This window comes from Petaurus breviceps, unplaced genomic scaffold, assembly GCF_028583685.1.
Source record: "Petaurus breviceps papuanus isolate PSGF00001 unplaced genomic scaffold, PetGlider_PUasm1.0 38, whole genome shotgun sequence".
In the NCBI taxonomy this organism is placed as follows: domain Eukaryota; kingdom Metazoa; phylum Chordata; class Mammalia; order Diprotodontia; family Petauridae; genus Petaurus; species Petaurus breviceps.
Window position 1 is genome coordinate 56,707,558 of NW_027186304.1, and position 27,243 is coordinate 56,734,800.

At 34.9% G+C, this 27,243-nt stretch overlaps 1 pseudogene; it reads right to left on the reverse strand.

Moving 5' to 3' along the window:
* Positions 1-5,723: 5,723 nt before the first annotated feature.
* Positions 5,724-7,393, reverse strand: LOC138170238 (heat shock cognate 71 kDa protein-like; annotated as a pseudogene).
* Positions 7,394-27,243: the final 19,850 nt, after the last annotated feature.

Genomic DNA, 27,243 nt, shown 5'->3' on the forward strand with positions numbered 1-27,243 from the left:
ATAATTCTTTTAAATCAAAATTACAGAATTATAAAACCATTATAATGAAGAAAACAGCTCCTTAAAAATAAGTGTATAATATGGAAAAGGAGTTCCAAAAACTAAGCCAGGAAAATGATTTGCTAAAAACTAGCATCAACCAAATTGAAACAAATAACTCTATGAGGAACCAAGAATTAGTCAAATGAAACAAGAAGAATGAAAAATTAGAAAAAAAAGAGGTAAAATATCTCAATGGAAAAATAATTGACCTGGAAAACAGATCTGGGAGACATAACCTGAGAATCATAGGCCTACCAGAAAATTGTGATGAAAAAATGAGCCTGAACAACATTCTTCAAGAGCTCGTTAAGAAAAATTGCCCTGAGATACTAGAACCTGAGGGTAAGATAGAAATTGAGAGAATACACCAGACACCTGCGGAAAGAGATCCCTAACTGAAAAGTCCTGGAAATGTTGTGGTCAGACTCAAGAACTAACAGGTAAAAGAGAAAATACTTCAAATGGTCTGAAAGAAACAATTAAAATGTTGAGGAACCACAGTGAGGATCCCACAGGATTTGTCAGCCTCTACACCGAAAGATTGGAGGCAGTGGAATGCAATTTTCCAAAAGGCAAAAGAGTTCAGGTTACAGCCAAGGATCACCTACCCAGCGATACTGAGCATATTCTTTCAGGCAAGGAGATGGTCATTCAATAATATAACAGATTTCCAGAGCTTCCTGATGAAAAAGCCAGAGATCAATGGAAAATTCAACCTCCAATTATGACATGCAAGAGTGACATAGCAAGGTAAACAAAGAAAACACACACACACACACACCCTGTTATTTAATAAGAGCAAACTGTTTATAGACAAGTAGAGGGTATGAGTATAAAATACATAAAATGATGATTTTAAAAAATCTTATTAAGGGATACAAAGGGACTGCAAAGGAAGAAGAGGAATGAATGAAGTGGAAAAGGGTAAATCTTGCCAAACACAAAGAGACATAAAAACAATATAGCAGAGGAAAAGAAGGAAGGGAAATGAGTATTATATATACTTTTCCTTTATTGGTTCTGGTACAAGGAGGGAATAGCAACCAGTTAATCATAGGACTCCAATGAGAAGAGACACAAAACATATCATATTAGAGGGAAAGAGGGGAGAGAGAGGAGCTTAGCATAAGATTTGTTCCTGTCACTCTTGGTGAGAAGAAGAAATAATATACTTCATTAAGTATAAAAATATCTTACAGGCAGTGTGAAGGGGAAAGGGCTACGAAAGGGGGGAGGTGGTTATTAGGAAGGGAAGAAGTAAGGGGGAAGGGGAGAAAAAGGAGGGGGGCTAATAAGGGATTTCTGAGGGAGGCAGTGGTCAGAAGGAAACTTATTAAGGAGGGGAAGGGATAAGGGGAGAAACACTGTAAGCATTAACAGGGGAGGGAATAGGACGGAGGGAAAGAAACAGATAATATCCATGACTGTAATTGTGAATGGAATGAACTCTCCCATGAAACGGAGGCAGATAGGAGAATGGATTAAAAATCCTAATACTACAATAGGCTGTTTACAAGAAACACATCTGAAACAGAGGGATACACACAGGGTAAAGGTAAAAGGCTGGAGTAAATTATGTCATGCATCAGCTAAAGTAAAAAATAAAAAAAAAAGCAGAGGTAGTAATCCTTATCTCAGCTAAAGCAAAAGCAAAAATTGATCTAATTAAAAGAGATAAGGAAGGAACCTATATCCTGCTAAATGGCACCATCGAAAATGAAGCAATATCATTACTTAACTTATATGCACCAAGTGGAATTGCATACAAATTCCTAGAGGAGAAGGTAAAAGAATTAGAGGAAGAAATAGATATCAAAACTATACTAGTGGGAGACCTTAATCTCCCCCTCTCTGAATTTGATAAATCCAATCTCAAAATAAACAAGAAAGAAGTTAAGGAGATGAACAAAATTTTAGAGAGGGTAGGTATGATAGATCTCTGGAGAAAACTGAAGGGGATAAAAAGCGATATACTTTCTTCTCAGTGGTTCATGGCACATACTAAAAAATTGACCAACTTCTAGTTCATAAAAACTTCACAATTCTGTGCAGTAAGGCAGAAATATTAAATGGATTTTTCTTATATCATGATGCAATAAAAATTATATGTAATAAAGGGCCATGGAAAGACAGACTAAAAACTAATTGGAAACTAAACAATTTAATCCAAAAGAATGAGTGGTCAAAGAAGAAATTATAGAAACGATTAGTAATTTCTTTCAATAGAAGGATAATAATGAGACCATATACCAAAATTTGTGGGGTGCATTAAAGGCAATTCTTAGGGGAAGTTTTATATCCCTGAGTGCATACGTGATTGAATTAGAGAAAAGGGAGTTCAATGAGTTGGGCATGCAATTGAAAAACCTAGAAAAAGAACAAATCAAAATACCCAATTAAAAACTAAATTAAAAATATTGAAAACCAAAGGAGAGATTAATAAAATTGAAATTAAGAAAATTATTGAAATAATAAATGAAACTAAGAGCTGGTTATATGAATAAAACAATAAAATTGATAGAACCTTAGTCAATATGATAGAAAAAAAGAAGGAAGAAAACCAAATTATTGTATCAAAAATGAAAAGGGTGAATCTACCTCCAATGAAGAGGAAATCAAAACAACCTAAATAGAAATTACTTTTCCCAATTGTAATCACATAAATTTGATAATCTTAGGGAAATGGATGAATATTTACAAAAATACAAGTTGCCCAGATTAATTGAAGAGGAACTCAATTACTTAAATAAAGCCATTTCAGAAAAAGAAATTGAACAACCCATCAGTAAATTCCCTAGGAAAAAAAATCTCCAGGGCCAGATGGATATACTAGTGAATTCTATCAAACATTTAAAGAACAATATATTCCAATATTCTACAAACTATTTGAGAAAATTAGTGGAGTCCTACCAAATTATTTTTATGGCACAAATATGGTACTGATACCTAAATCAGGAAGAGATAAAACAGAGAAGGAAAATTATAGACCAATCTCCCTCATGAATATAGATGCAAAAATTTTTTAAATAAAATATTAGCAAAAAGACTTCAGCAACTTATTTCAGGAATAATACACTTTGATCAGGTAGTAGTTATTCCAGGAATGCAAAGATGGTTTAATATTAGAAAAATAATCAGTATAATTTATCATATCAACAATAAAACTAACAGAAAACAAATGACTGTCTCAATAGATGCAGAAAAGGCTTTTGACTAAATACAACATCGATAGCTATTAAAAACAATAGGAAGTATAGGAATAAAAGGAGCCTTCCTTAAAATAATAGGTACCATCTGTTTAAAACAATCAGCACATTCTATATGTAATGGGGATAAGCTAGAAGCATTTCCAATAAGATCACGCGTGCAACAAGGGCATCCACTATCACCCCTCTTATTCAGTCTGGTACTAGAAATGTTAGCAGTAGTAATTAGAGAAGAAAATAAATCAAAGGAATCAAATTAGGCAAGGAAGTGACCAAGCTATCACTCTTTGCAGACAATATGATGGTATATTTAAAGAATCCTGGAGAATCAAGTAAAAAACTCCTTGAGCCAATAAATAAAGTTGGCAAAGTTGCAGGATATAAAATAAACCCACATAAGTCCTCGTCATTCCTATATATTTCCAATGATATTCAACAGCAAGAGATCGAAAGAGAAATCATATTTAAAGTTACTGTAGACATTATAAAATTTTTGGGAATCTACCTGCCAAAACACAACCAGGACCTATATGATCACAACTCCAAAACCCTTTTCACACAAATATATTCAGATCTAATTAATTGGAAAAATATCATTTGCTCATTGCTGGGTACAGCTAACATAATAAAAATGACAATTTTACCTAAATTAAATTATATATTATTGCTATACCCATCAATTTACCAAAAATAATTACCTTATAGAGCTAGAAAAAATAGTAACAAAATTCATTTGAAAGAATGAATTGTCCAGAATATCCAGGGAATTAATGAAAAGAAATGCTAGAGAAAATGGACTAGCTATACCAGATTTCAATCTGTATTATAAAGCAGCAGTCATCAAAAATACTTGCTACTGGCTGAGGAATAGGGTAGTGGATCAATGGAATAGATTAGGCACATGAGATTCATCAGGCAATGACTATAGTAATTTATTGTTTAATAAACCCAAAGACCCCAGTTTTGGGAATAAGAGCTCACTATTTGACAAAAACTGTTCGGAAAACTGGAATATAATTTGTCAGAAGCAGGGTATAGACCATTATCTAACACCATATACCAAAATCAAGTGTAAATGGGTGCATGATCTAGGTATAAAGGCTGATAAAGTAAGCAATCTTGGAAAACAATGAATAGTTTACTTGTCAGATTTGTTGAGAGCTGAAGCCTTTATGACTAAACAAGAATTAGAGAGCATTATAAAATGCAAAATGAATAATTTTGATTATATTAAATTGAAAAGCTTCTGTACAAACAAAGCCAAGTGTAACCAAGATTAAGATGGGGGTGGGAAATTGGGAAATAATTTTTTCCAACCTATGTCTCTCATAAAGAACTCATTTCTAAAATATAGAGAGAATTGAGACAAATCTATAAGAGAGAATGTCATTCCCCAATTGATAAATGGTCATAGGATATGAGCAGGCTGTTTTCAGTTAAAGAAATTGAAGATATCTACAAGCACATGAAGAAATGCTCTAAATCAATATTGACTAGAGAAATGCAAATCGAAACAACTCTGATTTACCACAGCTCACGACTCAGATTGGCTAAGATGACAAATCAGGAAAATGACAAATGCTGGAAAGGATGTGGAAAAATTGGAACACTAATGCATTGCTGGTGGAGTTGGGAACTGATCCAACTTTTGTGGAGAGCAATCTGGAATTATGACCAAAGGGCTATAAATAACTTCATACCCTTTAACCCAGCCATACCACTTCCAGGGTTATATCCCAAAGTGATCATAGAAATGGGAGATAGACCCATATATACAAAAATATTTATAGCAGCTCTTTTTGTGGTAGCAAAGAATTGGAAATGAAGGGGGTGTTCGTCATTTGGGGAATGGCTGAACAAGTTGTGGCATATGCATGTTATGGAATACAATTGTGCTATAAGAAACAAGGAGCAGATGTACATCATATTTACCTGGAGAGGCTTATATGAACCGATGTTGAGTAAGAAGAGTAGAGCCAGGAGGAATTTGTACACAATTACACAATGTATGTGTGATGACCAACTTTGATAGACTGGACTCTTCTCAGTAATGTAGTGATATAAGTCAATCACAAAAGATTCATGATGGAGAGCAATGTTTACATCCAGAGAAAGAACTAGAAAGAACTGAGTTTGTATCCAGATTGAAGCAAACTACCTGATATTTTTATTTTTCCTGTTTGGTTTTATTTCCTCTTTACCATTTTTCATTCAATCTGATACAGTCCATCTTTCTTTTTTTTTTGCAAATTTTAAATAGATTTTATTCTCCTGCACAATTACATTTCCACTTGTTTACAGTACTGATAAAGTGCAATGTTGTTCATTTCTCTCCCTCTGCACACATTCAAGTATTCAGAATGCCCAGATTTACACAGTAGTTTAAATGTTACTTTTAAACTGCCACTTCCTTGGCTACAAATTTGAGTCCTTTAATTTTTGGAAAGTTGTGGAATGCTCTTTCTTCTGGTGTGTTTAGTAGACCTCTTCTATGGTGGGTCCAGAAGAAGAAACTCCAGATGGGGCTTCTCCACCCTCTGGGAACTCACCAGTCATGCCTCCTGGCATGCCTCCTCAACTCTGGTACAGATTAATAATAATGGGGTTGCAGACCTTCTCCAATTATTTCTGCTGATGCTCAGATTCTTCCTTGTCAGCAATCTGGTTCTTATCCACCCAGTTGATTATTTAATTTCATTTGTCAAGCATCTTCTATTTGTTTTCATCACAAATTCTCCCTTTCAGTTTTTCATCCTCTATGGTTGCTTTCATGTTGAAAGCATAAGATTGAAGGGAATTCTTGGAAGACACCTTGTCTCTCTGCTTTTCATCCTCAGCCTTGTATTTCTCAGCCTCATACGCTCAATGTCTTCTTTTCTCAGACGTCCTTTATCATTGGTGATGGTGACCTTGTTCTCCTTGCCTGTGCTCTTATGCACAACAGAAACACTGAGGATGCCATTTGCATTGATGTCAAATGTTACTTCAATCTGAGGAGCACCCCTGGGTCCTGGAGGAATTCCTGTGAACTCAAATTTCCAAGCAGATTGTTATCCTTTGTCATTGCTCTTTCACCTTCATAAACCTGAATAAGCACACCAGGCTGGTTGTCCGAATAGGTGGTAAAGGTCTGTGTCTGCTTGGTGGGGATGGTGGTATTGCGTTTGATCAGAATGGTCATTTTCACCAGCAGTTTCAATTCCAAGGGAAAGAAGAGTGACATCCAACAACAGCAAGTCTTGCACATTCTCAGATTTATCTCCAGGCAAAATGGCAGCCTGGAAAGCTGCACCATAAACAACAACCTCATCAAGATTGATACTCTGGTTGAGCTCCTTGCATGTTCACAAGCAGTGAGGAGATGGCAAACAGCACTCTTGTTCGCACTGATGTCCTTCTTGTGCTTTCACTTGAACTTGGCAGTGAAATGGTTGACCATTCAGTTATCAAAGTTCTCCCCACCCAAATGGGTGTCAACCTGTGGACTTGACCTCAAAGATGCCATTTTCAATGGTAAGAGTGGAGATATCAAAAGTACCACCTCCAAGGTCAAAGATCAGCACATTTCTCTCAGCACCAAACTTTTTGTCCAATCCATAAGCAATAGCAGCAGCAGTTGACTCATTGTTGATTTGGAGCACATTGAGATCAGCTATGGTTCCAGCATCTTTGGTGGCCTGACTTTGGGAATCATTGAAATAGGCTGGTACTGTCACCACAGCATTTGTGACAGTCTTCCCAAGTTAAGCTTCAGCAATTTCTTTCATCTTGGTCAAGACCAGAGAAGATACTTCCTCTGGATAGAAACTTTTGGTCTCCCCTTTGTACTCCACTTGGACCTTAGGCCTGTCTGCATCATTCACCACAGTAAAAGGCCAATGCTTCATTTCTGATTGTACAACTGCATCATCAAATCTGTGACCAATCATATATTTGGCATCAAAAACTGTGTTGGTGGGATTCATTGCAACTTGATTGTTTGCAGCATCACCAATTAAATGTTCTGTGTTGGTGAAGGCGATGTAGCGTGGGGTGGTCCTGTTTCCTTTGTCATTAGCAATGATCTCCACTTTACCATGTTGGAAGAGTCCCACACAGGAACAAGTGGTGCCAAGATCAATGCCAACTGCGAGTCCCTTAGACATGGTTGCTGGGGAGTTGGGGGTGGTAGCTGAACACTTTGGACAGAGAAGGGCTGCTGCTGTGCTTAGTAGACCCTACAATCCATCATTATAACCTGACTAATGTCTAATGTGAAAGTATTTACAGATCCTATACTGGACTGTATGCTGCCATGTGCGGGGGTAGGGGGGGAGGAGGACAAAATGTGCAACTCAAGGAATTGTGTAATTGAATCTTGTAAACTAAAAGTAAACAAACAAATTAATAAAAAAAAAACTAAAAAAAGAAACCATCAAGGAAAACTGCCATGATATCCTAAAACCAGAAGTTAAAAGAAAATTGAAAAAATAAACTGCTGACTTCCTGAAAGAGATCTTAAAAAAAAGAGAAAAATACATGTAATTAAACAAAATATCAAGGTAAATAAAAAGGAAAATCACCTCATGCATACAGGTGAATACTGTCTTATAGATTCCTCCCCAGTACTGTTGGGAAAAGGAATATACATAGGGACTCTGTAATAATACAACTTCCATGGGAGAAAGGAAACATGTAGAGAACATTCATAGCATGAGAAACTCATTTTTCTTCAGCTGTACTTCTGAGCTGCCATCTGTTCAGTTTTCAAGATTTAATTCCACATTCCCTTACATTTCAAATTTCTCCCCCTCCCTTTCCTCTTCCCACCCCCACCTCCTGATGGTGGCATGCAATCAAGTATAGGATCTGCAAATACTTTCACATTAGACATTAGTCAGATTGGAAAGGATTGTAACCAAGAGAATGAACAATGGAAAAGAGGAAACCAAAAAAAAAAGAAAAGAAAGAGAGCAGGTAGGTTGCTTCAAACTGTATTCAAACTCTGTTGTCTCAGCTTCTTTCTCTGAATATAGAAATCTTTTTCCATCATGAGTCTTTTGGAGTTATCTTATCACCTTGCATTCCTGAGAAGAGTCCAGTCTATCAAAGTTGGTCATTACATATTTTGTTGTGTTTGTAATTGTGTACAGATTTCTCTGGATGCTGCCCTTTTCACTCAGCATCAGTTTCTATAAGTCTCTCCAAGTAAATATGAAGTCCATCTCATTTCTTATAGCAAAATAGTTTTCAATTGCAGCCCCATACCATAACTTGTTTAGCCATTCCCCAATTTATGGGTATCCCCTTGATTTCCAATTCTTTGCCACAACAAAAAGAGCTGCTATAAACATTTTTGAACATAAAGGTCTTCATCCAACTTAGATGATCTCTTTGGGATACGAACGTAGAAGCATTATTGCTGCGTCAAAGGGTATGCGACTTTTTGTAGCTCTTTGGGCATAGTTCCAGATTGCTCTCCAGATTGGACGAATCAGTTCACAACACCACCAACAATGCATTAGTGTTCCAATTTTTTCACATCTTCTCCATCATTTGTCAGTTTCAAGTTTTGTCATCTTAGCCTATCTGACAGGTGAGATGTGGTACCTCAGAGTTGTTTTGATTTGCACTTCTATAACCACTCGTGATTTAGAGTATTTTTTCATGGGCTTTTAGATAACTTTAATTTCTACCTTTAAAAACTACCTGTCCATATCCTTTCACCATTTATCAATTGGGGAATGACTTGTATTCTTATACATTTGAGGCAATTCTCTGTATATTTTAGAAATGAGGCCCTTATCAGAAACACTTGTAAAAATTCTTTCCCAATTACCCACTTCCCTCTTAATCACATTGGCTTTGTTTTTACAGAAAATTTTAAATTTAATGTAATGAAAATTATCCATTTTGCATTTTATAATGCTCTCTAACTATTGTGTGGTCATAAAGTCCTCCCTTGTCCATAAATCTGACAGGTACACTATTTCTTGTTTTCCAAGATTGCTTACAGTATCAACCTTTATACCTAGATCATGCAGCCATTTAGACTCGATTTTGGTATATGGTGTTAGAAAATTGTATATGCACAGTTTCTGCCACACTATATTCCAGTTTTCTCAGCAGTTTTTGTCAAATAGTGAGTTCTTATTCCCAAAACTGGGGTATTTGGGTTTATCAAACAATAGATTACTATAGTCATTGATTGCTGAGTCTCATGTACCCAGTCTATTCCATTGATCCACTAGTCTATTCCTCAGCCAGTACCTAATGTTTTGGAGGAACTGCTACTTTATAATACAGATTAAAATCTGGTATGACTAGGCCATCTTCCCTACCATTTCTTTTAATTAATTATCTTTATAGTCTGGACATTTTATTCTTTCAAATGAATATTGTTACTATATTTTCTAGCTCTATAAAGGATTTCCTTGGTAGATTCATTGGTATGGCACTAAATAGGAAATTTAATTTAGGTAAATTTTTCATTTTTATTATATTAGTTTGACCCATTCTTGAGCAATTGATGTTTCTCCATTTAGTTAGATCTGACTTTATTTGTGTGAAAAGTGTTTTATAATTGTGTTCATATAGGTCCTGTGTTTGTATTGGCAGGTAGATTCTCAAATATTTTGTAATGTCTACAGTACCTTTAAATAGGATTTCTCTTTCTATCTCTTGCTGTTTTGTTGCATTACAAATATATCGGAATGCCAAGGATTTATGTGGGTTTATTTTATATCCTATCACTTTGTCAAATTTATTTATTGTCTTAGGTAGTTTTTTACTTGATTCTCTAAGCATATCATATTATCTGCAAAAAGTGATAGCTTCTTCCCTTCTTTGCCTAATTTGATTATTTCAGGTTTTTTCTATTTGAAATTGCTACTTCTAAGATTTTTAGTACAAGATTGAATAAGAAAGGTGATAGTGGACATACTTCTTTGAATTTTGGCTTTAAATGCTATCAGTTATTTTAAGGAAGATCCCATTTATTCCTATGCTTTCTATTGTTTGTAATAGGAGTGTATTTTGTATTTTGCCAAAAGCCTCTTTTGCATCTTTTGAGATAATCTTATGGTTTCTGCTAGTTTTATTGTTGATATGATCAATTAGGCTCATGGTTTTCCTAATATTAAACCATCTTTGCATTCCTGGAATAACTCCTACCTAATGAAAGTGTATCATTCATTTTTTTTTAAAGCAACCGGGGTTAAGTAACTTGCTCAAGGTTACATGGCCAGTTATTTCTGGGTGTGAGTATCTGAGCCCGGATTTGATCCAGGTCATCCCGACACTGGAACCGGTGCTCTTACTCACTGAGCCACCTGGCCACCCCTAAGCAATTGGGGTTAAGTAACTTGCTCAAGGTTACATGGCCAGGTGTTTCTGGGTGGGTGCTAAGTGTCTGAGCCTGGGATTCTATCTCCAGGTGTTCTCAACACTGGAGCCAGTGCTCTTACTCGCTGTGCTACCTGGCCGCCCCTCAAAGTGTATTATTCTTGAAATAAGGTGCTGTAGTCTTTTTGCTAATATTTTATTTAAAATTTTTGCATCTATATTCATGAAGGAAATTGGTCTATATTTTTCTTTCTCCATTTTGTCTCTTCCTGATTTAGGTATCAGTACCATATTTGTGCCATAAAAAGAATTTGGTAGAGCTCCACCAACTTTCCCAAATAGTTTGTAGAGAATTTGAATTAATTGTTCTTTAAATGTTTGATTGTATTCGCTAGTAAATCCATCAGGCCCTGGAGATTTTTTCCTAGGGAGTTCATTGATAACTTGTTCCATATCTTTTTTCTGAGTTGGGCTTATTTAAGTAATTTATTTCCTCTTCAGTTAACCTGGACAACTGATATTTTTTAAACATTCATGCATATAACTAAGATTGTCAAATTTATGTGCATACAATTGGGACAAATAATTTCTAATTATTGTTTTAATTTCCTCTTCATTGGAGGTAATTTCACTCTTCATTTGATATATGTAATTTTATTTTCTTCTTTCTATTTTTATCATATTGGCTAAAGGTCTATTTTTTTCATAAACCAAGCTCTAAGTTTTATTTTTTAGTTCAATAGTTTTCTTAAATGCTATTTTATTAATCTCTCCTTTAGTTGTCATTATTTCTAGTTTAGTATTTAATTGGGGATTTTCAACTTGCTCTTTTTCTAGCTTTTTCATTTGCATGCCCAGTGTATTGACTTCCATTTTTTCTATTTTATTTATATATGCATTAAAGGATATAAAATTTCTCCTCCTCCCCAGTGAATCTCCCTCTGATGCCTGATTTTCCTGCACTAGAAATTTACACCTTCAAGTTAAACATCATCTTCTGTTCAGTTCTCTTTTCATATAGAATTCATAGGATCTTGAACTGGATGGGACCTGAAAGCAGGGATGTGCTGATAAATATTTAACAACCAGCTCTCTGAAGGGTCAGGAATCGTTTTCACTTTTAAGTTTAGTTTGCATTATTAATATTTTCTTCTCTGTGTTCTTAGTTCTAGACAATAAAAAATAAATAAATAAATCAAGCCCTGAAAAAAAAAAGGATATAAAATTTCCCCTGAGAACTGCTTTTGCTGCATCACACAAGTTTTGGTATGTTGTCTCATTGTCATTCTTTTGAATGAAATTACTGATTATTTCTATAATTTCTTGTTTGACCCACTCATTCTTTAGGATTAAGTTATTTAGTTTCCAATTAGTTTTTAGTCTATTCTTCCATGGCCTTTTATTACACATATTTTTTTTCATCATGTTCAGAGAAGGATGAATTTAATATTTCTGCACTGAATTGTGAGGTTTTTGTGACCTAGTACATTTTTTGTGTATATTCCATGTATTGTTGAGAAGAAGCTATATTCCTTTTTTTCCCCATTCAATTTTCCCCAGAGATATATCACATCTAGCCTTTCTAAAATTCTATTTGCCTTATTAATATCTTTCTTGTTTATTTCAAAGTTAGATTTATCAATTTCAGAGAGGGAGAGATTGAGGACCCCCACTACGATAGTTTTGCTATCTATTTCTTCCTATACCTCCCTTAACTTCTACTCTAGGAATGTAGATGCTTTATCACTTATTGCATAAATGTTTAGTAATGATATTGCATCATTTTTGATGGTGCCTTTTAGCAGGATTTAGTTTCCTTCCTTATCTCTTTTAATTAGGTGATTGAATTTTCCATTGACCTCTGGGTTTTTCATCAGGCAGATCTGGAAGTCCCTTATATCATTGAAAGATTATCTCCTTGACTGAGACATCATGCTCAGTTTCAGTGAATAGCTGATCCTTGGTTGTAACCCAGGATCTTTTGCCTTGTGAAATATCATATTCCAGTCCCTCTGATCTTTCAATGTAGAAACTGCCAGATCCTGTGTGATCCTCTCTGTGGTTCCATGATATTTGAATTTTTTTCTTTCTGGTTGCTTGCATTATTTTCTCCTTTACCTAATAGTTCTGGAATTTGGCTACAACATTTTGCAGAGTTTCCAATTTGGGATCTCTTTCAGGAGGTGTCCAGTGTATTCTGTTGATTTCTATTTTACCCTCTTGTTCTAGGATCTCAGAGCAGTCTTCCTTGATGAGCCCTTGGAAGATGTTGTTCAGGCTCTTTTTAAATCATGATTTTCCTGTAGAACAATAATTCTTAGATTATCTCTCCTGGATCTGTTTTCCAGGTCAGTTATTTTGACATTGAGTTATTTTACTTCTTTTTCTAATTTTTCATTCTTGATATTTTGTTTGACTGATTCTTGGTGCCTCATAGAGTCATTAGCTTCAATTTGGTTGAATCTAATTTTTCGTGAATTATTTTCTTCAGTTTTTGAAGCTTCTTTTTCATATGTTCAGATTTCATTTGGGGGATTTGTTTTCTCTAGTTAGACTCTGAGCCTCTTTTTCTATTTCACATATTTTTCCTTTTTTTTAAAGAGCTGTTTTCTTCATTGAAATTTTTTTTCTATTTTCACAATTTTGATTTTTAAAGAATTAGTCATTTTATCAGCTACCTCTATAATTTGGCTTTCAAAATCCTTCTTGAGTTCTTATGAAAATGCTTTCTGGGATTGAGATCAGTTCAATTTCCCTATTGAGGCTTCGGCTGTGGTGTGGAGCCAATGCTATCTCCTTCTGAATTTGTTTCCTCTGTTTTCATTAGTGAGATTCTAGGGTCTTTGTTTTTGCAATCTGTCTTTTACCCATTTTGAACCAGGACCTTGGCCATGCCATTCCTCTAGGACTCCCAAGCCATCACTATTTTAAGTTTTTGCTGTGGGGCAATAATTTCTGTATTTTCAGGGTTGGGGGTTGGAGAAGTCAAGCTTCATTCTGCCATCCTTATCCCTGGAATTCAGTTAGGTGCTTTGTAAATTTACAGGATGATAGTCTCAGAAGTACTTGCTGCCACTCTCATGGGCCCTACATTTGTCACTTACCCAGCCCTGACAGATCTCAGCCCTGCAGTTATAGCCCTGGTAATGGCCCTTGAGATTGGTGCATCAACTTGCCACCACACCATCCACTGTCCACCACATGCGCCACACTGTGCACTGTCCACTGTGTCCCATGCCATCAGCTCTCCCTGAAAGAGATATTACAATGAAAACAGTCATTAATGTTATAGCCAAATGTCATAGCACCTTGATCATAAAAAATATATTGCAAGCAGCCAGAAAGAAATAATTAAAATGTCATGAAATGGATCACGAATAATTTATTAGGTTCTACATTAAATGATTACTGGGATTGTAATATGCTATTTTTGAAGGCCAAGGAATGAAGAATCCATCCAAGAACAACTTAGCCAGGAAAAAAAAAAACTGAATACAATTTTTGAGGGAAAAATGGATATTTAATGAAATGGAGAACATTAAATCATTCCTTATAAAAATACTAGAGCCGAATAGAAACTTTGATATTAAAACAATACTCAAGAGTAGCATAAAAACTAACCAGGAAATAGAAATCATAAAGGATTCAGCAATGTTAAACTATTTACTTCACTGCATTGGACCATGACACTTGAAATTCATAAGAACGTTTTTTTAATAATTACAAAAGTTAGAAGGAGTATGTGTAGACAAAGACCACAGGCATAAATTGACAATGAGGCATTGACATCTAAAATAAAATTAAGAGTGAGAAAGAAATGAGAACCAGTAGAACAATGCATGCAATAACAAACACATTGTATGATAAACATTTGTGAATGACTTAGCCATTCTCAGTAATACAATTATCTAAGATAAATTCAATGGACTTACAATGACAAAATGCCATCCAACTCCAGATAAGGAAGTGGTGAATTCAGAAAGCAGATCAAATCATACTTTTTTTACATTCTTTTTTTTCTTTTGAGAAGGGATTCTCTTTTCTTTCCAAACAAGACTAAAATGGAAACATGTTTTACATGACTACACATGTATATGCTATATCAAATCACTTGCCTTTTCATGCAGGGCTGGGCAAGGAGGAAGATAATTTAAAATTCAAAAATTTTAAATAAAATTTTTAAAAATTGTTTTTTATGTAATTGGAAAAAACAGAATATTTAAAAATACAATGAAAAACAGAGCTATCATTGATCATCAGAGGGATTCATTTTTATATAGTCATTTAGTGTTCTAGGTGACTAAGATCCTGGATAGGTTTCACCAATGTGCAATGTATAACTTTCCACATAGAAACACATAACACAAGAGAACACAAGGAAACACAAAATGAAAGTCAAGGTAAATGGATTCTCTGCAATTATACTACTCTGCTAAGAGGAAAGTCTCAACTTGACTTCATATTGTTACTTCCCATATGTATAGCTTTGTGAAAGAAGTTTTATGGGCAATAGGTCAACCTAAAAACCAAGTCAGAAGTTAAGTTTTCTTTTCTTTAATATGCTGAGTACAAGTTAGCTGAATATAAAATAAGCCCATAACGTCCTTACAGAAACTGGAACTAAATCTGTTTTCCACATCCACTTCTCTGCCTACTCTGTCAATTTAATACCAGCAATCTATGTATGAATAACCAATTTTTTATTACATGTATATGTAATAGTATGCATGTTAAGTTATTTTCCTAACTAAATAAAAGACAGGTAATACTATAGAAAAATGTTTCATTTTAGTGAAATGAAATTTCTTCTGTAAAAATGGGTTGGACTAAATACTCACTGGGGTCCTTTTCCACCATGTTCCTACATTTTCTATGACAGGTTTCTATGCATTGCTAGTCAAAACTGGATTTTATTGAATTAAAATAAAAATGAAATGGAATTGACTATGCATACACACAAACATATATACATATGATCTCCATATTAAAAATTCATTATACATTTCTTTGTTTTACATTCACCTTTTAGCTCAGAATAGCTTTCATTTTCTTAGGTATCAACTATAAAGACAACCTTTTCAAAGGTTTTTTTAACATTCATAGAGAATTCTTAAAAATAATTAAAATACTTTAAAAACTCTAATTTTATATCTACTTATCCTACAATGTCATATTTTTATTCACTGAAAATTTTTTGTGTGATTTTGAAAAATAAACAAATTTTCATTAATTATTTTGAATCTATTATAATAATACCATGCTTGTTCCTTAAAATTGTATAAATAGTACTCAATTATGATATGCATATACTTTGTAGAATCATCATTTGCTGATGAATTTCTCTCTAAAAGACATCAAAATTACAGTCAGTTATGATACTCAGATTATTTTTAAAATTAAATTTCATGTTTATTTTTAGTTTACATCATTTATTTCCACAAGATTTACATTTACAAGTTTTCTTGCCTTCTTTCCCCTACCCTCCACCCCCAAACAGTGATCCCACTGTATACCTCCTCCCCCAATCTGCTCACTCCTATATTTTCTCCAATTCCCCCTCCAATTTTACAGCAGGACAACATGAATCTCTATACCCCAGTGCCTGCATATCTTATTTTCCTGATGCATGTAAAAAAAAGAATATATATTTAACATTTGATTTTAAATCTTTGAATTCCAGATTCTTTCACATCCTCCCTCATCAGCCATCCTTACTGGGGAGATAGGCAATTCCATATAGATTTTCCACATGCAGCTATGCAAAACATTTCCATAGTGGATATATTGTGAAAGACGACTGTATTTCTCTCCATTGTATCACCCCCCCCCCCCTCTTGTTCTTGTTGCTTCTTTGATCCTGTCCCTTTTCAAAAGTGTGTGCTTCTAACTTCCCTCCCCCCCAACTTACCTTCCCCTCCATCATCCTCCCTCTCATCCCCTTCCCCCTACTCTCCTGTGGAGTGAGATATCTTATTTAGTGTATATATCATAACTTGCCTAAGCCAAATTCAATGAAAGTAAGGTTGACCCATTCCCTTTTGTCTTCCTGTTCTTCCCCTCCATTGTAATAGTTTTTCCTTACCTCTTCTATATGAGATAAATTACCCAATTCTGTCTCTGCCCATCTACTCTCATTATGTTACTCTCTCACCTCTCAATTTCATCTTTTAATTATCATCACTTTCTATTCAATTGCTCCCATATCCTCTGTCTATGTATATCTGAACACATATACACACACACTCATATATGTATTCATACACCTATATACCCTTCTATATAAACTTATATATGTATACATATTCATACACACATACATACACATTTATATTACCTTCAACTATTCTAATCTTGAGAAAAGATTCATAAGTTACAATTATAGTTTTTCCATGTATGAATGTAAATAGATCAACTCTGATATTTCCTTATGATTTGTTTGCTCTTTACATTCTCATATTCTCTTGTTTCTTGCATCTGAATATCAAATTTTCTATTCAACTTTGTTTTTTTCATCAAGAATGTTTAAAAGTCCTCTATTCCACTGAATGACCATATTATCCACAGAAACATGATACTCAGTTTTGCTGGGTAGGTGATTCTTGGTTTTAGTTCCAGCTCCTTTGTCCTCTGCAATATTATATTCCAAGCCCTTCAATCCCTCAATGTAGAAGCTGCCAGATCCTATGTTTTCCTGATTAATAACATTTAATAATAACTTATTAACATTAATAACAAAATAAAAACAATTTATTCAAATTGTTTCTTCCTGGCTGCTTCTAATATTTTCTCCTTGATCTGGGAATTCCAGAACATGGCTTTAATATTCCTAGGAGTTTTCTGTTTGGAATCTTTTTCAGCAGGTGGTAGGTGGATTCTTTTGACCTCTATTTTGCCCTCTGGTTCTAAAACATCAGGGCCATTTTCCTTGAGAATTTCTTGAAGGATGATTTCTAGGTTCTTTTTTTTGGTCATGGCTTTCAAGTAGTCCAATAATTTTTAAATAATCTCTCCTGGATCTATTTTCCAGGTCAGTGCTTTTTCCAATGAGGTATTTCACATTGCCTTCTATTTTTTTTCACTTATTTGTATATGTTTAATAGTATATTGATTTCTCATGAGGTCACTAGCTTTCATTTCCTCCAGTCTAATTCTGAAGGAACTCTTCTCTTCAGCATGTTTTTGAAATTATCTTTCCATCAGGCAAATTCAATTTTTTAAGTCATTTTTTTCCCCATTGGCTTTTTGAGCCTCTTTTGCCATTTGAGTTAGTCTATTTTTTTCAGGTGTTATTTTCTTCACTCAGGTTGCTGACTTTCTTTTCATGATTTTCTTGCATCATTCTCATTTATCTTCCCAATTTTTCCTTCACCTCTCTTATTTGGTTTTCAAAATCCTTCTTAAGCTCCTCTGTGCCTGGTATCCAATTCATATTTTTCTCGGAAGCTTTTGGTGCAGGAGTTCTCACTTTGTTGCCACATGCTATTCCATGCTTTGATCCTTTTTCTCCCCCATAAAGTAATCCCAAGTTGGATTGCTGTGCTTGCTTTGCTTCCTTTGGTTGCTCATATTGTCAGTCAATTACTTGACTTTTGAACTTTTTACCACTGTAGAACTCAGCTTCCAGAGAGGAGAGCCATGTTCCAAATACCTGGAATTTTCACAGGTGCTGGAGCTATTAGTTGGCTGCCTTCTCTGAATCCTCCACTGGCTCTGGCTCACTGGTCACCCACCCCAGGACCTTCAACCTAGACAGCAATCTAGATCCAAGCAGGTGAATGCAAGAGCTATTACCCTTCAGAATGGTTTCTTGGTCCCCCTACAATCTGCAGGCCATTCCTCATCTGATTCTCCCTCTAGGGCCAGAGCTCAGACTGCACTCCCAGACTCCCTGTTGCTAAAGTCTACACTGACCTCTCACTTTGTCTTTGGCATTTATGTTTCGATAGTTCTGGAAACAGTCACAGCTGCTGTTGATCTACTCTCCCTCCTGCATGGTCACCTTGAGGCTAAAACTTCGGGCTGACATGAGGCTTTGGTATGCTCCCAGGGCATTGTGACAGACCCTCCCTGACCACCTGTGGGGCTGTCTTCAGTGAGAGGTTTGTTTTTCTCTGTCACTTTGTGGGTTCTATTTCCCTAAAATATGTTTATAGTTATTTTGTTAAACATTTGTGGTGGTTATGGTGGAAGGGGAGGAAGTTTTCCTTATTCTATGCCACCATCTTGTCTCCACACCCAGATTCAATTTTTTAAGCTATTGATGTTAAGTTACTTGCTCAAGGTTACACAGCCAGTTATTTTGTGTGGGTGCTAAGTATCTGAGGCTGGAACTGATCCCAGGTCTCCTGACTCCAGAGCTGGCGCTTTTACTCACTGCAAAACCTGGCCACCCCCCAGATTAATTTTTAATGGGCAATTTTGATTCTTTAACTTTCTAGGAGAAAATATTCCTGCTAGCCCACTTTTTTCAGTGTTGACATTTAATTTTACTGAAGAATATGAGAGGCTAAAGACAGAGTCTTGTCTGAGTTCTCCCTCAATCCCATTCAAATACCATTAAAATGATTCTAAGTAAATTCCAGATCAGCAGAGTATGAATGAAGATGTAGAGAAACACATATCCACACCAAGACAACTTGGAAGGTTGTCAGAAAAGCTCTGTTGCTTCAAGATGAGCAAGGAGCACAGCCTATCAGAGGCCATGCCAATATAGACCTCACCTTAGTTGATGTGGTGCAGACCTTGGGGTGACTGAATCACTGACATCAGTGGTGATGTCAACAACCTCTTTGCCCACCAACACCAAAGAGAATATGGAAGGTCAGCAAGAAGAGTCTGTCTCACCTGGGTGAGTGTGGAGAGTAGTCCAGCAAGGGTTATGCCATCACAGCAAATGAACAGCCTATCTTGGGAGTGACTACATCAACAAAGTCAGTGGTGGCTTCTGGAGCACTCAGACCACAGGACATAAGGAGATCAAATAAGTAGTCAGAAGTTATATTCAGTGCCCCCAATCAGAACCAAGGCTACTACCACCACCCTCCTGGGTCATTCCAATGCTCCACAGTAGATGGTATTGCCCACTTTGGAAAACTATGCCTTAGGTCATCTCATCTTGAAAGAACTTAAAATTCACAGCTTCCTGGAAATATATTTGAAAAAAATACCCTGAAATTTTGTATAGTGCCCCCTCTACCATGGAAGCAGAGGCCTACTTTCTATTTATTCAGTTTTATTTGTTTGCTTACCTATCTATCTATCTATCTATCTATCTATCTATCTATCTATCTATCTATCTCTCTATCTCTCTATCACTTTTAAATATCAAGATAATTATGCAATTCTCAATGTTGAAATGTACCATCTTCCCATATAAGAAACAGTTTGCTCTTATTGAATAATCCATTGTGTGTGTCTGTCTGTATGTATGTGTATGTATGTATGTATGTATATTTCTCTCTTGAATCTTGTATTTGGAGGTCATATTTTCCATTGAGCTCTAGACTTTACATCAAGAAGGTCTGGAAATCCCTTTTTTCATTGAATGGACATATCCTAGTCTAAAAGATTTTGCTCAATCTTGCTTGGTAGTTGACCCTTGGTTGTAGTCTAAATTCTTGCCTCATGAAACATCATATTCCAATCCCTCTTATCTTTTAATGTAGAATTTGCTACATTCTGTGTGATCCAGAATATAGTTCTGTGATATTTGAATCATTTTGGCTGCTTGCACTATTTTCTCCTAAAACTGATAATTCTGTAATTTGAATACAACATTTCTTGGAGATTTCCATTTTGGAATGTCTTTCAGGAGGTGTTCCATATGTTCTTTCAATAACTATTTTGCCCCCTGTTTCTAGGACCTCAGGGCAATTTTCCTTGATGATTTCTTGGGAGATGTTGTGCAGGCCCTTTTTTCCATTGTGGCTTTCCCCTAGACCAATTATTTTCAGCTCCCTGGATATGTTTTCCAGGTCAATTGTTTTTCCAGTGAGATATTTTAAATTTTTTTTCTATTTTTTTGGATCTTTAGGTTTTTTTTTTTACTTATTTTTGATTCCTCATAGAGTGTTTGCTTTATTTCCTCTTATTCTAATTTTTAGGAGATTGTTTCCTCCTGTAAGATTTTGAAACTCCTTTCCCATTTAACAAATTTTACTTTTTAAAGAGCTGATGTCTTTGGTGAATTTTTTTTTCCATTTTGCCAATTATATTTTTAAAATAGTTGGTCAATTTATTTTCTTCCTCTCTAATTTGGCTTTTAAAATATTTCTTAAGCTCTTCCAAGAATGCTTTTTGAGCTTGGGACCAGTTCAACTTCCCCTTTGAGGTTTCAGATGAGCCTATGGGGTCAAGGCTGTCCTCTTCTGAATTTGGTTCCTCTTGCTCAACATCATTGGATTCTAAGGTCTTTTTTTTCCAATTTGTTTTTGCCCATTGTGATTGCCTGTTTTCTGGCTTTTAAAATGGATCTCTGATTATGGTTTACAATGGACTCTGACCATTGGACTAATTATGTTGGGAGTTAGGGGCCTGGCTATTGGCCTTGTGTGCTGTTGCCTCTGAGTGCATAGACTGAGGGTAAAAAATGAGCGAGCAAGAAAAAAAAAAAAAGAAATATGGTAATAGAAAGGTGAAATGGCAACAAGGAAGATCAAACCCAACTTAGAAGAGGAAAATAATGCCAAAATACCCACATACAAAGTCTCAAAATAAAGAAAAATTGGCCTCGTACTCAAAGAGAACTTGAAAGAACTCAAATGTAAAAAAAAAATCAAATAAGGGAAGTAGAAGAAATATTGGAAAAATAATTGAGAAAATAATTTGGAAAAATGAAAGATTAGGTACATGAAACAATTGTAAATGTTATATAAAACCAAAATATGAGTAAAATTTATAAAAATAGAAGGCATTGCCCAATTGATAAATAGTAAAATACCTGACTTGTATTAAAAGTACTATATAAATCAAGCTTGTCTATATTTTTCAGTCTTCTGTCTCCTCTCCTTGTCTCATCGATGGCTCTCTTTCCCTTATCTTCAGATTTTGTTAGCCACTCTACTTTCAGATCTCTCTGTATCTGAGCAAGAAAGGAATTAACATGAATTTTTAAAATGAAATAGCTGTATTATTAATTAAATAGTTCTCTTAAAAGTTATTTCAAGTTTATGAAAGAGTTTTTTTCCCCCACTCTCAAAAAACTGATTGGTATTTGCCATTGAAACTATACCATGTGTGAAGCTGACCATAAAGTCAAACTTTTTGTCATTCTATGTTGGAAATAGTATGAGGGAGTTTCAAAAAACAATATGCAGTGCCTAGGGAAAAAAAAAGAAATTCTTCCTTTTTTCCTTTTCCATTCTTTTAACTTTAACCTTTCTGTTGCATCTTCTTACTCAAAGTCTCTAGGATTTGGTATACAAACTCACAGGGGACATCTTGTGTTGCTTCCTTATTACTAGCCCTTTAGCAGGGTAAGTAGTTGCTGCTGTCCTAACTCCTCTAACACATACCATAAGTGTGGGAAATAGAAATATACTATTGTTCAATGACCTCTAAATTTAGGGTAGAGAACTTAGAAGATGCTGGAAAGTTTTGGTGGAATCAAAAGTGCATAGGAGAAGGAAGACAATTCAATCAGGTGGCATGAGCAGAAGGAATAGTGTGAAACAATGTACAATTTTTAATACTCTTTATTGCATAGATAGAGAAGATAAAATTGGAAATATATCAGAAAAATGTAGATGCTAAATCAATTATATCTTGAGAATTGTAAAACTAAAGTAGAAAGAAAAATAAGAGAAAGAAAAGAGAAGAGAAAATCTAAACAATTGTCTTGGATTTGTCAAGTTATGATAATTTTAGTAATTACATTAATCAGAATAAAAAATGTTCTTGACTACTCAGGGAAGTGCATGAAAGATATTTCTAGAAAATGTCCTTTTTATATCCATAAGTAAACAATTACAAATTTATTAGAGTATCACAAGTCAATAACAATCATACATTGCAAAGATACCCATATGCCTTGCAGTATCTCAATGATTTCCAAGACTAATTAACAAAGAAACAGATTTCTTTTTTCCCCAAATAAAAATATTTTTTCCACTATATGCAAAAATAGTTTTCAGAATTCACTCTTACAAGATTTTCAGTTGCAATTTTTTTCTCCCCTAATACTTCCACAACATAGCATGAAATCTGATATTGGCTACACATGTACAGACATAGTAAGCATATTTCCATACTAGTCATGATGTTAAAGAAAAATCAGAACAGGAGAAAACAATAAGAAAGAAAGAAAGAGAAGTAGTACGTTTTGATCTGAATTCAGACTCCATAGTTCTTTTTTTATATGTAGATTACATTTTTTTTTATCATGAGTCACTTGCAATTACCTTAGATAATGGCCTTACTGAGAAGAGCTATGTCTATCAAAGTTGATCATCACATAATGTTGCTGTTGTTGTCTACAATATTTTGGTTCAGTTCAGCATCAGATCAAATAAGTCTTTCTAAGATTTCCTGAAACCCACCTAGTAATCATTCCTTTTTTTAGATAAAAAATATTTGTGCATGTTAGCATATAACCATATTAAAATATTTTTAAAATGAAAGAAAAAAGGAAGAGGAAAATATGGAAAAGAAATGACAATGATGCAAAAAGTATTGAAAAAAAGAGTTAGTTTGGTAAAGTAAGTACACAAAAAGTTGAGATAATACCTTCCTAAAATATAACAGAGGGGCATTGACATGGTATTTAAAATAGAGTGCTGGCCTGGAGACAAAGAAGTCAGAGTTCAGTTCTGGCCTCAGACACTTACTAGCTGTGTGACCTTGGAAAAATCATTTAACACTCTATCACTTTCCGCACGTGTAAAATGTCTGGAGAAGGGAATGGCAAATTACTCCAGTATCTTTGCCAAGAAAAGCCCCAAAGGGGTCAAGTAGACCCAACTAAATATGATTAAATAACAACAAAAATAGCAGAATACAAAATATATATAATGGCATTTATAGTAAAACTAAAAAGCTACTAAATTACTCAATAGTCTCAGTTACCCACAAACACATTATCAAAGTATAATTTATAGAATTGGAAAAATATCAACACATTTTATATAAAAGAAAAAAAAATATTTGGTTCATAAAAATAAAAAAATATGAAAGAGTTGTGTTTGTCACTATTGGATCTTAAACTATACCACAAGATTGTAATTATAAAAAAATAACAAAAATTATATAAAAATTTAATGAAGTTATTTAGTAATGTAAACCCTAAAAACATATTATGTCTAATGCTACCAAAGGTTAAGAAACTAGTGAACATAAACTAAGGGGAAATTGTCTCTTCATTGAGTAAGCAGAAACTGCTAGAAAAACTGGAAAACAATATATGACAAATGGGGCCATGCTTACCAAATTACACGTCTCCCACAAGACTCTGCCCTGGTTCTTTTCTCTTCTCCCCATATATTATTTCATTTGTTGTTTTATAAACTCTCTTTGATTGAATATTCATTTCCATTCTGAAGATTCTGAAATCAATTATTCAGGTTTAATCTCTTTATCTTTTCCCCTAATACCTTTCCCCTTCCAAATGTCCTTGTTACATTATAAGGTTTCACAGTTTTGCCAGTCACCTAAGCTCACAACCTTTGTGTCTTCTTAATTTCTCTATGCAATCTGTTGCCAAGTCCTGTCTATTTGACTTCTGCAATGTGTCTTGTATACTTCTTTTCTCCTCTGAAATTGTTTTACCCATAGGACAAGCTCTAATCCCCTCAGACTATCCTATTCAATACCCACTTCATTGGTTTCTTTGTCTTGAGTCTCTCTATGCTCTAATCTATCTTCAAATTAGGAATTAAATTAATCTTCCTAAATGGCAGGTCTGATCATTAATATCTCCCACACCTCCCATTTAATTAACTCTAGTAGCACTTTATTACCTCAAGATCAAATATAAAATATTCCATTTAGCATTCAAAACACTTTACAACTTGGCATCTCCTGCCTTTTCAACAACCTGACACCTTACTTTCCCCTCATCCACACCCAGTTACCTACCTAATGCTCTGCTATCCAGTGACACCAGCCTCCTTGCTTTTTCTCACATGATAAATGCCATCTCCAGACTTCAGACATTTTCACTGCCTATGTCCCATATTTGGAATGTTCTCTCTCCCCATCTCTAATCCCAGTTCATTCTAATGCCTTCCTTCTATCAATTTTTTCAATTTTATCTGATGAAAAAAAAATACTGTTTTCTCAATGTCTCTATGATTAGTCTGTGAGCTGAGGTGAGCATAGATTGTCTTCTAGCTTTTTTTTGTATCCCTAGACGTGAAAGTGATCACAGAAACCTTCAGGTCCTACCTTTCATTTTACAAAATGAGGCAATTTTCCACAGAATACTGAGATTTTTAAAAATATGTAATTAATTTATTTTTAGTTTTTAATATTCACTTCCATAAGGTAAGCCAACAAGGGGAAAAAAAGAGTAAAAATGGAGGCGGCCAGGTAGCACAGTGAGTAAGAGCACTGGCCCCAGAGTATGGATGACTTGGGATCGAATCTGGGCTCAGACACTTAGCACCCACCCAGTAACACCTGGCTGTGTAACCTTGAGCAAGTTACTTAACCCCAATTGCTTAGGGGGGGGCAGGTGGCACAGTGAGTAAGAGCACCAACCCCAGAGTTGGGATGACCTGGGATCGAATCCAGGGTCAGATACTTAGCACCACACCCAGAAATAACTGGCTGTGTAACCTTGAGCAAGTTACTTAACCCCAATTGCTTAAAAAAAAAAAGAGTAAAAATGACCAGCTTTTGGAATGTGGATTATTTACAGAATGGTGGTTTCATTAGGGAGAAGATAAAGACTTCAGGTTGGGACAAGATTGCATTAGAGAAAAGTATGAATTTTAAAAGGTGGGGGGCAGCTAGGTGGCACTGTGAATAAAAGGCCCAAGTTGAAATTCTGGCTCAGACACTTGACACTTAACTGGCTATGGGACCTTGTCAAGTTATTTAACCCCTATTGCCTTGCCTTCCTCCCTCCAAAAATAAAAATGGGAATATCAATTCATAGACATTCAACATAGAGTTGAAAGTTGTTGTGGAAACATAGACTTTTCTTTTTTTTCATATCTATGTGTGTATTTGTACACACAAACATGCACACACACACACACACACACACACACACACACATATATATATATATATATATATATATATATAATTATTTTTTATCTTTCAACACTCACTTACATAAGATTTTGAGTTTTACATTTTCTCCCCCTCATTCTCCTCCCCCTTTCCAATGATGGCATGGAATCTGACATAGTCTCTACTTACACATTCATATTAAACATATTTTAACCTTGGTCATGTTATAAAGAATAATTAGAACTAATGGGAGGAACCATTAAAAAGAGGAAATAAAACAAAACAATAAAAGAAAAGATTAGCAAATAGTATGCTTCCATCTCCATTCAGACTCCAAAATTCTTCCTCTGGATGTTGATAACATTTTCCATAGTGAGTCTTTTGGAATTGTCTTAGATCCTTGAATTGCTGAGAAGAGTTAAGTCTATCAAAGTCAGTCATCTCACAATGTGACTGTTACTGTATGCAATAATCTCCTAGTTCTGCTCTTTTCACTCAGTATCAATTCATATAAGTCTGCAGATTTTTCTTAAGTCTGCCTGCTCATCATTTCTTATGGCACAATAGGATTCCATTACATTCATATGCCACAACCTGTTCAGCCACTTCTTAATTGATGTACATCCTCTCAATGTCCAAATCTTTGTGCCTTCATATTCACAGATATGATTACTACATATGTCTTAGTCTCCAACCTACCTCCCTGCCCACATTTATGCTTTTCTGTCTACTTTCTCCTTTTTCCTCCTCACTAGAATTTTGCCTTTGGCCACTAATTCACTCACTCTCTATCATCCTGTTCCTTTTCTTACCCTTTACCATTACTACTTCTTTCCTCCCTTCTATCCACTCTGTCCCTTACTTTCACCTTTCTTCTCCTATTTTCAATAGGGTGAGTTAGATTTCTTTACCTAATTGATTGTATTATTCCCTCTTTCAGCCAAATCTGATGAGAATAAGGTTGAAATAATGCTCATATTCCTTCCTTCTTTCCCTCTATTGTAATAATTTTTTGTGCCTTTTCATGTGGTGTAATTTACCCTTGTCTGTGTCCTCCTTTCCTCTTTTCCCAGTACAATCCCTATTCACTGCTTAATTAGACCTTTTATGGTCACATTAAAGAAAACTTATACCCAAGTCCTCTGTCTATATATACCCCTTTTAAATGGTGTAATAACAATACAGTTCTCAAAAGTTACAAGTGTCATTTTTCCTTGTAGGGATGTAACCTGTTTGCCATTATTAATAATATTTTGCTATCATTGTCTTTGTGTGTTTTTTTATGCCTCTCATGAGTCTTGTATTTGAATAATAATTTTTCTTTCAAGCTCTGTTTTTTTTCCCATCCAGAAGATTTGGAAGTACACTATTTCATTGAATATCCATCTTCTTCCTTAAAAGATTAGGCTCAATATTGCTGGGCAGTTAAACTTTGATTCTAACCCAAGCTCATTTGTCTTATGAAATATCATATTTGATGCCCTCCAATCTTTAAATG